We start from the raw sequence: 9,720 nt of genomic DNA on the forward strand, positions 1-9,720 counted from the left end.
GGAGTTTAGAGAGGCCAGACTATTCATGTGGCATGGTTTTTGTGGCCATGTTTGCCAACTGCCTGAAACTCTCTCAGGGGAAGGGAAAGAAGGAGTGAGAATACAACTGTACTCTATTAAAGTATGTGAATCTGAGTTCTTCTGCTGGTGTTAATGGATTCTAGAATTAAGGCTGCAGGCAGAACCAGTGGAGTATTTTCTAGGAGAATACTGGAGAAGGTTACAGTACATTCTCACAAGAAGACATTTTCTTGCTTCCCCTATCAGTTGAATCATGGGACCTGCAACCCAGCCCCTGTCTCAGACCTCTCTGCTCACCTGTCACTAGAGCTTCCTCTGAGCAGCCCTTCGTGGTATGGTCCACCCAGAGCTTCAGCTTGGCCAACTGGTGCAGCACTCCTGCACTTCCTCCCTGGAAAACTGGTTCTTCTGGAGCTTCTGCTGCTATTGTTTGCTGCCATTAAGTTGCTATACTTACCTGTTGCTTTGGTTACTGATACTATCTCCATGGTTACCCCAACTTCCCATTGCTGGACCTGCATACATGTTTAGGTCTTACATGTTGGAGGCCCTGCCAAAGTGCTTCTTGTCTGCATGGGGTTGGGCTGCAGTAGTCCAGATTACTTCTTTTCCTCCTGCTGTGAATTCTCTTGGATTTTTCTTGCCTGGCTTCACCCACACACAGAGTAAGAATGAGCTAATGCACTTTAGCTATTCCTTCTAAAGGTCCTTTCTTTGACTGGCAGGCCCAAAGGTGTGGAATGTTACTTCCTGTGCACCTCTCCTTGTTGCTGCAGAAAGTCCTCATGTACCCACATATGAAGGTTGGTTGCTGTTCACCTTCAGGCCAGTTAGATTTGGATGCATATTTATCCCGATCCATTTATGGTACATTTATCATATAAGTCTCAAGCTTATTTGTTTTCATAAATTTCAATATAGTATAAGTTACGTATTAGTCATGGAAAGTAATGCTAACTGATGTATCAAGCAATTCTTGAGGACTCCCCAGGTGGCGATAGTGGTAAAGAACCTGCCTGCCAGTACGGGAGATGTAAGAGACGTGAGTTCAATCCCTGGGTTGGGAAGATCCCCTGGAGGAGGGCATGGCACCTCACTTATCATGATGCCAATACTCATGGCACCAATATTCTTTCCTGGAGAATCCCTTGGACAGAGGAGTCTGGCAGGCTACAGTCCATGGGGTTGCAAAGAGTTGGACGTGACTGAAGCCACTTGCACAACACAGCAGTAGATTTTTCTCTGTCCTAAGTTTTGAAGGGAAACCCCACTCTTTTCTGTACAAGTGATCCCAGACTAGTATGCCCCAGACTCAAAGGACAGAGAAAATAAGAGTGCACTGTTTAATCAGGTATAAAAACTAAGATAAGTACTATAGGCCAATGTTTGGTTTTTGTTCTTACGAAGCTGGTTCAAGGACAAAGGTCTCTTTGAGGTCAGGGAGAATTACATTCCATGGAATTGAAACAAGGTGTCTGGAGGAAGATGAGGATATGAAGAGCCAAAGGATCTCCACTTATTGTGAAAACAGCTGTATCAGTGTTAAAAGCCCTAAATCCATCTATTACAGATCTCCATAGTGTTTTTATTGCCAGAGTAGTTTCCAGTGACTTGGAACTTGGGAAGGTTTAGCCAACAAGTTATAGAGATATTCCAAATCCAGGAATTAATCATGTCTTTTCTGGTCTTTTACCTTTAGTCCTAATACTTTCTATCAGCACTCTCCCTTCCTTCTCTGTCTTGGTTAACATTTTATTTGTCCCTCTAATGATTTAACAGATGTCAAACTTTGTTAAGGGTTTGACAAGGGTTGATGTTGCTCAAACGTCCTTGCCCAGGTCTGGTTCATTTATGAGGGGATAACAGACCACTGATGTCATTTTCATGTGCTTTGATGGAAGTTTTAGTGTCCCAACTCCCCTGCGGATGGAGTTTTACACTTCTAAAGTGGTTGCAGCCTTCTTGTTAAGTTCTTTTCCCAACATATTCTTGCATTTTACTTTTTCACTGAACAGTATATTGTAATACCATTTAGAATAGTTGATTCAACACCAGTACACTCACATTTTCCAGATGAGAAATAGAGTTAAGAGAAGAAAACGTGAAATCTCTTTTTAAGAGAGATGATGGTCATTGCACATTGATCCATAGTTCTAGTCTTCAAAGAGACTAGAAAAACCTTTGTGCTGTCTGTTCTTAGAATAGTTGCATTTATTGTTTAAAATAGCCTGACTTATTATTCTCATTCCTGAACTTTTGTGTGAGAGAAGGTCTTAGAAGTCCTGCCAGAACCGTAGAAGCTGTTTGATTGGTTAATGCTCACTGGCCAGATTCAAAGCACCCAAGGAAGGCTCTGGCCAAAAGAAACTAAATGGGGATCCCTTGAGTGCCAGGAGACACATGTCATGAACAATACTGACCATGGAGAAGAACTGGCCTTCACCTTCAAAAGTTTACAGCTAAATGAACCATATGAAAACACCAAAAATAAGTTATTTATATTAATAGGGCTAGGAAAGCATAGTCAGAGGCAAACTAATGATAGCACCTAAATACTGTAAAGACTGAAAATACTTCACTGATATTCTTTTATGCAGAAATATTTAAAAATGCTCAAATAGGAATCAGGGCCAGGTGAAGAAGTAAGAGTTGAGAGATTGTTTCTGGTGCAGATCCTTTAACTTGCTGCCTATATGACTTTGAGGGAAGTTTTCTAACTTTGATGAGCCTGTTTCCTCAGCTCCTCCCCCCCCAAAAAAAAAAACACAAAAATACAGAGTAATGTGGACCCTGGCAAACGCATTAACTGATTATGTGAATCAGATGAGACAGTATATTTGAAAGCACTTTAAAGTAAAATACTGCATACAGGTAGCTTACCACCCCACAATCCACGCACAAACTGTTGTGGCTCTTCTTTGAAGCAGAAGGAAAGAATCCACAGGAAACAACTCTTTGGGGTGGAGGTGGTATGGAGGTAATTGATTTGGTGTGCTTTGACACAAAAAGTACATGTAAAATCAGTGATGTTAGTAGAGGCAATTCTTTCTCCCAAAGTTTACTTTCAGCTGCTGAAGTCATTTGCTATGTGAATGGAAACATAATTCAAGTGGTGTAGGATGTGGCACTTGGTGATGGCTGCAGATCAATTCTTTGACAACTTGCCAAATTACTAATTGCAGAAAACTGTCAGGTATATATCTTTTACCAGGTGGAGAAGATTCGTAAAGAACCTTTTCACCAGCAGAAGCAGAGGCATGGCCAGGACAGACACCTGCAGAAATATAAAAGGCTATCAAGTGTGTTTAAAGGATAACTCCTCCATCCACATCTTAAATGCTAAGTCCCGGAGAATTGCTTTAGTATCTGAAATGTAAATCATGTGGGAAACTGATAACTGAGCTACCCTACCCAAACATTTGTGAAAACTACTGCTGTGCACAATCGCCAGAACTAATCTTTTTAAAAATTCAACAATAACTCAGTGAATTGGTCATTCAACAACTTCATCAGACCAGTAAACGGTGACCACTGATTCAAGTGAGTGTGGGTTGAATCTAAAGTGCTTTCCCCGTTTCTCTCTCTCTCTGTTGAAGAAGCGTGAGCACTGCTGTAGTGGCACTTAGGCAGTGGAGATTTTCAGAACTGGATGAGAGAAAGATTCATAGTTTATTCAGTTTGAAGCAGGATCGAGAATAGTGTTGAGGGGACGGTAGGAGTGGAGGCCAATGCTGGGGTGAAGCAGTCCTTGGAACCCAGGTATATGGGGTCCATCCCAGGAAAACTGGTGTTCAGACACAGCGAAACCAATCACATTGCAGAAGCACTCACAGCAGGTTTAGAGCTGTGTTTAGACAATGACTCTGAAGCCCCTCAAGTGGTGAGATATGGGTTGGTGACATCAGAGTTAGCACCTGAGTGCAGCAAAGGACCAAGGCAGCCAGTGCTGAGCCAGAAATCAGGAACCCCAAGTTCTGACCCCAGATGTAGACCAGTGTTTTGAACTCTCTGAAGTTTTTTTAAAATGTGAACCCATCTTCAGTTAACACATGGTCTTGGTATACATGACATACACTCGGGTCATGCCACATGTGACTTAACAAGTGAATTAAATGGCATCCAAAGTGGTTTGCACTCTATTCAGTGAACAAGTACACTGCTTGTCATGGGCTTGCCTGTCACAGAAATATCAAAAGTGCTGTAAGTTTTTATTTTTCGGTTTTTTATCTTTGTGAACAGATAATGGTTTATGGACTTACAGTGTGGTGCATGGTCTCAAAGTTGTCTTCTACTTTGATGCTTTATATATGCAGATGTAGGAGGGGAACTCATTCTTTCAAATATAGTGATACTTCCTTTATGGGTCATTATTGGAGAATGAGAACATGAAACTTTATGTAGGTGACTGCTTCAGAAGATAGAAAAAAATTTAAAGGGATATCGTCCTACCTTGTAGATGCAGGCACACTGAAAGTAAGAAGTGGTAGAGCTGACAAGGAAAACAATCTTATAAGCACAGTCCTCTTAAGCAGGTAATTGTGGTCTCCTGGATGATGTCACATATCATTATAGTTCTGTGATACTTGTTAATCAGAAGAAGAGTAAATCATATTTTAAACTCTCTGTTTAAAGGTTAGGGAAATAAGCTGTGTTTTGTTAAATATTTTAATATAAATACCAGTATTTTTAAATTATATCACTAAAAATTGGGTTCAGCAAATAAGTAAAACACAATTTAAAACTGTGGGATCTAACTTCCTTGTCTCATATCCATTGGATAATGCAGCTGGATCTGATGTGGCACACTGAGTCCACAGGGAGAGGGCCGAGGCTCCATCTGTCCTGCTGCTGTGCTTTACAAGGCTTGCACTCCCAAAGTAGCCATGCATGTCAAAGTTGGAGGCTCAGCAATTATGTCCACATTCCAGGGCTTTCCCTTTCAGCCTTCCTATAAGTTGCCATGCCACCTCTGCTTATATGTTACCATCCAGAATTTAACAAATGACCACACCTTGCTACAAGGAAGCTGAGAGATGTAGTTTCTATTCCAAGAGCCAAGAGTCCAACCAGAAATTGTGAGTTCTAATAATACGGAAGAAGAAGAAATAGAGACTGCAACAAAATCAGCATCCGTTTAATCAGTACTTTAAACTTCTGCTTCCAGATAGCTTTAACATGAAAACCAAAATATTAAAATTGGGTTAGATCAATTCTACCTCTATTTATTAAGGACCTACTAATATACCAAGCACTGAGCTGGATGCCAGGCATCCACAGATGAACTAATATAGTCCTTTATCTCAAGTTGTTTAAAATCCAGTGGGGCATTGTAAGTGCCAACAAAATATACTAGGAGTGTTAAAGAGGGAGCTATTAATTTTGTCTGGTTTGAGAAAAGGATTGTTAAGAGAGTCAGGAAATGTTCACAGAAAAGATAACATTGAAGCAGAGTCCTGATGTGAGATGCTGCCAGAGGAAGAGGTGTTGATAAAGTCACCCCACACAGGGACATAGCTCGGAGAACCATGGCAGAGTGACAGTGGATGGCATATTGGTGAAATAGCCCAGGGAGATGGAGGCATGTAGCTGGAGAGGGAAGTTGAAGTCACATTTAGAAGGATTTTAAATGTTTTATATAAGAGTTTGGTTTTTGTGGGCAATTGGGAGCTACTGAACTGTGCTGTTTTTTATTTGTGTGTTTTCAAGCAGGACAAAGATAAAATTTCAAAGTCTCTCAGTTCAGTTCAGTCGCTCAGTCGTGTCCGACTCTTTGCAGCCCCATGAATCACAGCACGCCAGGCCTCCCTGTCCATCACCAACTCCCGGAGTTCACTCAAACTCATGTTCATCGAGTCGGTGATGCCATTGAGGCATCTCATCCTCTGTTGTCCCCTTCTCCTCCTGCTCCCAATCCCTCCGAACATCAGGGTCTTTTCCAATGAGTCAACTCTTTGCATGAGGTGGCCAAAGTTTTGGAGTTTCAGCTTCAGCATCAGTCCTTCCAATGAACACCCAGGACTGATCTCCTTTAGGATGGACTGGTTGGATCTCCTTGCAGTCCAAGGGACTCTCAAGAGTCTTCTCCAACACCACAGTTCAAAAGCATGAATTCTTCGGCACTCAGCTTTCTTCACAGTCCAACACTCACATCCATACATGACCACAGGAAAAACCATAGCCTTGACTAGATGGACCTTTGTTGGCAAAGTAATATCTCTGCTTTTCAGTATACTATCTAGGTTGGTCATAACTTTCCTTCCAAGGCGTAAGCATCTTTTAATTTCATGGCTGCAATCACCATCTGCAGTGATGTGACTGGTGATAGAAGCAAGGTCCGAAGCTGTAAAGAGCAATATTGCATAGGAACCTGGGGCGTCCAAGATCAGGGGTGGTGGCCGAGAGGAGCTACCCCATGCCCCAGGTCAGGGGAGGTGGCCGAGAGGAGCAACACCATATCCAAGGAGTGGCGGCTGTGCGGGCACAGGAGGGCTGAGAGGAGCTACTCCACCTTCAAGGTCAGGAGGGGCGGCCGTGAGGAGATACCCCTCGTCCAAGGAAAGGAGCAGAGGCTGCACTTTCTGGAGCAGCCGTGAAGAGATACCCCATGTCCAAGGTAAGAGAATCCCAAGTAAGACTGTAGGTGTTGCAAAAGGGCATCAGAGGGTAGACACACTGAAACCATAATCATAGAAAACTAGCCAGTCTGATCACACAGACCACAGCCTTGTCTACCTCAGTGAAACTAAGCCATTCCGTGTGGGGCCACCTAAGACAGGAGGGTCATGGTGGAGAGGTCTGACAGAATGTGGTCCACTGGAGAAGGGAATGGCAAACCACTTGAGTATTCTTGCCTTGAAAACCCCATGAACAGTATGAAAAGGAAAATGATAGGATACTGAAAGAGGAACTCCCCAGGTCAGTAGGTGCCCAATATGCTACTGGAGATCAGTAGAGAAATACTTCAGAAAGAATGAAAGGATGAAACCAAAGCAAAAACAATACCCAGTTGTGGATGTGACTGCTGATAGAAGCAAGGTCCAATGCTGTGAAGAGCAATATTGCATAGGAATCTGGAATGTCAGGTCCATGAATCAAGGCAATTTGGAAGTGGTCAAACAGGAGATGGCAAGAGTGAACGTTGACATTCTAGGAATAAGCAAACTAAAATGGACTGGAATGGGTGAATTTAACTCAGATGACCATTATATCTACTACTGTGGGCAGGAATCCCTTAGAAGAAATGGAGTAGCCATCATAGTCAACAAAAGAGTCCGAAATGCAATACTTGGATGCAATCTCAAAAAACAACAGAATGATCTCTGTTCATTTCCAAGGCAAACCATTCAATATCATGGTAATCCAACCAATATGCTATGCTCCAACCAATAATGCTGAAGAAGCTGAAGTTGAACAGTTCTATGAAGACCTACAAGACCTTTTAGAACTAACACCCACAAAAGATGTGCTTTTCATTATAGGGACTGGAATGAAAAAGTAAAAGTCAAGAAACCCCTGGAGTAACAGGCAAATTTGGCCTTGGAGTATGGAATGAAGCAGGGCAAAGGCAGCAGAGTTTTGCCAAGAGAATGCACTGGTCATAACAAACACTCTCTTCCAACAACACAAGAGAAGGCTATACACATGGACATCACCAGATGGTCAATACTGAAATCAGTTTGATTATATTCTTTGCAGCCAAAGATGGAGAAGCTCTATACAGTCAGCCAAAACAAGACCAGGAGCTTACTATGGCTAAGATCATGAACTCCTTATTGCCAAATTCAGACTTAAGTTGAAGAAAGTAGGGAAAATCACTAGACCATTCAGGTATGACCTAAATCAAATCCCTTATGATTATACAGTGGAAGTGAGAAATAGATTTAAGGGACTAGATCTGATAGATAGAGTGCCTGATGAACTATGGACAGAGGTTCGTGACATTGTACAGGAGACACAGATGAAGACCATCCCCATGGAAAAGAAATGCAAAAAAGCAAAATGGCTGTCGGAGGAGGCCTTACAAATAGCTGTGAAAAGAAGAGAAGCGAAAAGCAAAGGAGAAAAGGAAAGATACAAGCATCTGAATGCAGAGTTCCAAAGAACAGCAAGAAGAGATAAGAAAGCCTTCCTCAGCGATCAGTGCAAAGAAATAGAGGAAAACAACAGAATGGGAAAGACTAGAGATCTCTTCAAGAAAATTAGAGATACCAAGGGAACATTTCATGCAAAGATGGGCTCGATAAAGGACAGAAATGGTATGGCCCTAACAGAAGCAGAAGATATTAAGAAGAGGTGGCAAGAATACACAGAAGAACTGTACAAGAAAGATCTTCATGACCCAGATAATCACGATGGTGTGATCATTGACCTAGAGCCAGACATCCTGGAATGTGGAGTCAAGTGGGCCTTAGAAAGCATCACTACAAACAAAGCTAGTGGAGGTGATGGAATTCCAATTGAGCTATTTCAAATCCTACAAGATGATGCTGTGAAAGTGCTGCACTCAATATGCCAGCAAAATTGGAAAACTCAGCAGTGGCCACAGGACTGGAAAAGGTCAGTTTTTATTCCAATCCCAAAGAAAGGCAGTGCCAAAGAATGCTCAAACTACTGCACAATTGCACTCATCTCACACACTAGTAAAGTAATGCTCAAAATTCTATGTTTACTATAGTATGGTCAGAGCTGGACCCAAAACATCGGCCATAGGGAGGGAGATGCTTGTGAGACACATTTTTAAAGAAGTAGGAAGACTTGGTTGGAGAAGGTTGGTGTATATGTAGAGTGAAGGAAAGGGAGTTACAGTTTCAGTGTGACTAACACTGAAATGTGTATTTTTTTTTTAAACTCCTGTCAGACTCAAAAGGAAAATTAAATTTAGGGACAAAGGTGATGTTCATAAATCAGATTGTGCTGAGATAAGACCTATAGAACATCAAGGTTTAATATCCTATGGGCATTTACAAATTTTAATTATCTGCTCCTAAAGGCCATCATCTGCTGGATCATGGAAAAAGCAAGAGAGTTCCAGAAAAAACATCTATTTCTGCTTTATTGACTATGCCAAAGCCCTTGACTGTGTGGATCACAGTAAACAGTGGAAAATTCTGAAAGAGATGGGCATACCAGACCACCTGACCTGCCTCTTGAGAAAACTATATGCAGGTCAGGAAGCAACAGTTAGAACTGGACATGAAACAACAGACTAGTTCCAAATAGGAAAAGGAGTATGTCAAGGCTGTATGTTGCCACCCTGCTTATTTAACTTATATGCAGAGTACATCATGAGAAACGCTGGGCTGGATGAAACACAAGCTGGAATCAAGATTGCCGGGAGAAATATCAATAACCTCAAATATGCAGATGACACCACCCTTATGGCAGAAAGTGAAGAAGAACTAAAGAGCCTCTTCAAAGAGGAAAGTGAAAAAGTTGGCTTAAAGCTCAACATTCAGAAAACGAAGATCAGTCCTATCACTTCATGGCAAGTAGATGGGGAAATAGTGGAAACAGTGGCTGACTTTATTTTGGGGGGCTTCAAAATCACTGCAGATGGTGACTGCAGCCATGAAATTAAAAGACGCTTACTCCTTGGAAGGAAAGTTATGTCCAACCTAGATAGCATATTCAAAAGCAGAGACATTACTTTGCCAACAAAGGTTCGTCTAGTCAAGGCTATGGTTTTTCTGTGGTCATGTA

The sequence above is a fragment of the Bison bison genome, unplaced genomic scaffold (genome assembly GCF_000754665.1).
Source record: "Bison bison bison isolate TAMUID 2011002044 unplaced genomic scaffold, Bison_UMD1.0 scf7180017864035, whole genome shotgun sequence".
Taxonomy (NCBI): domain Eukaryota; kingdom Metazoa; phylum Chordata; class Mammalia; order Artiodactyla; family Bovidae; genus Bison; species Bison bison.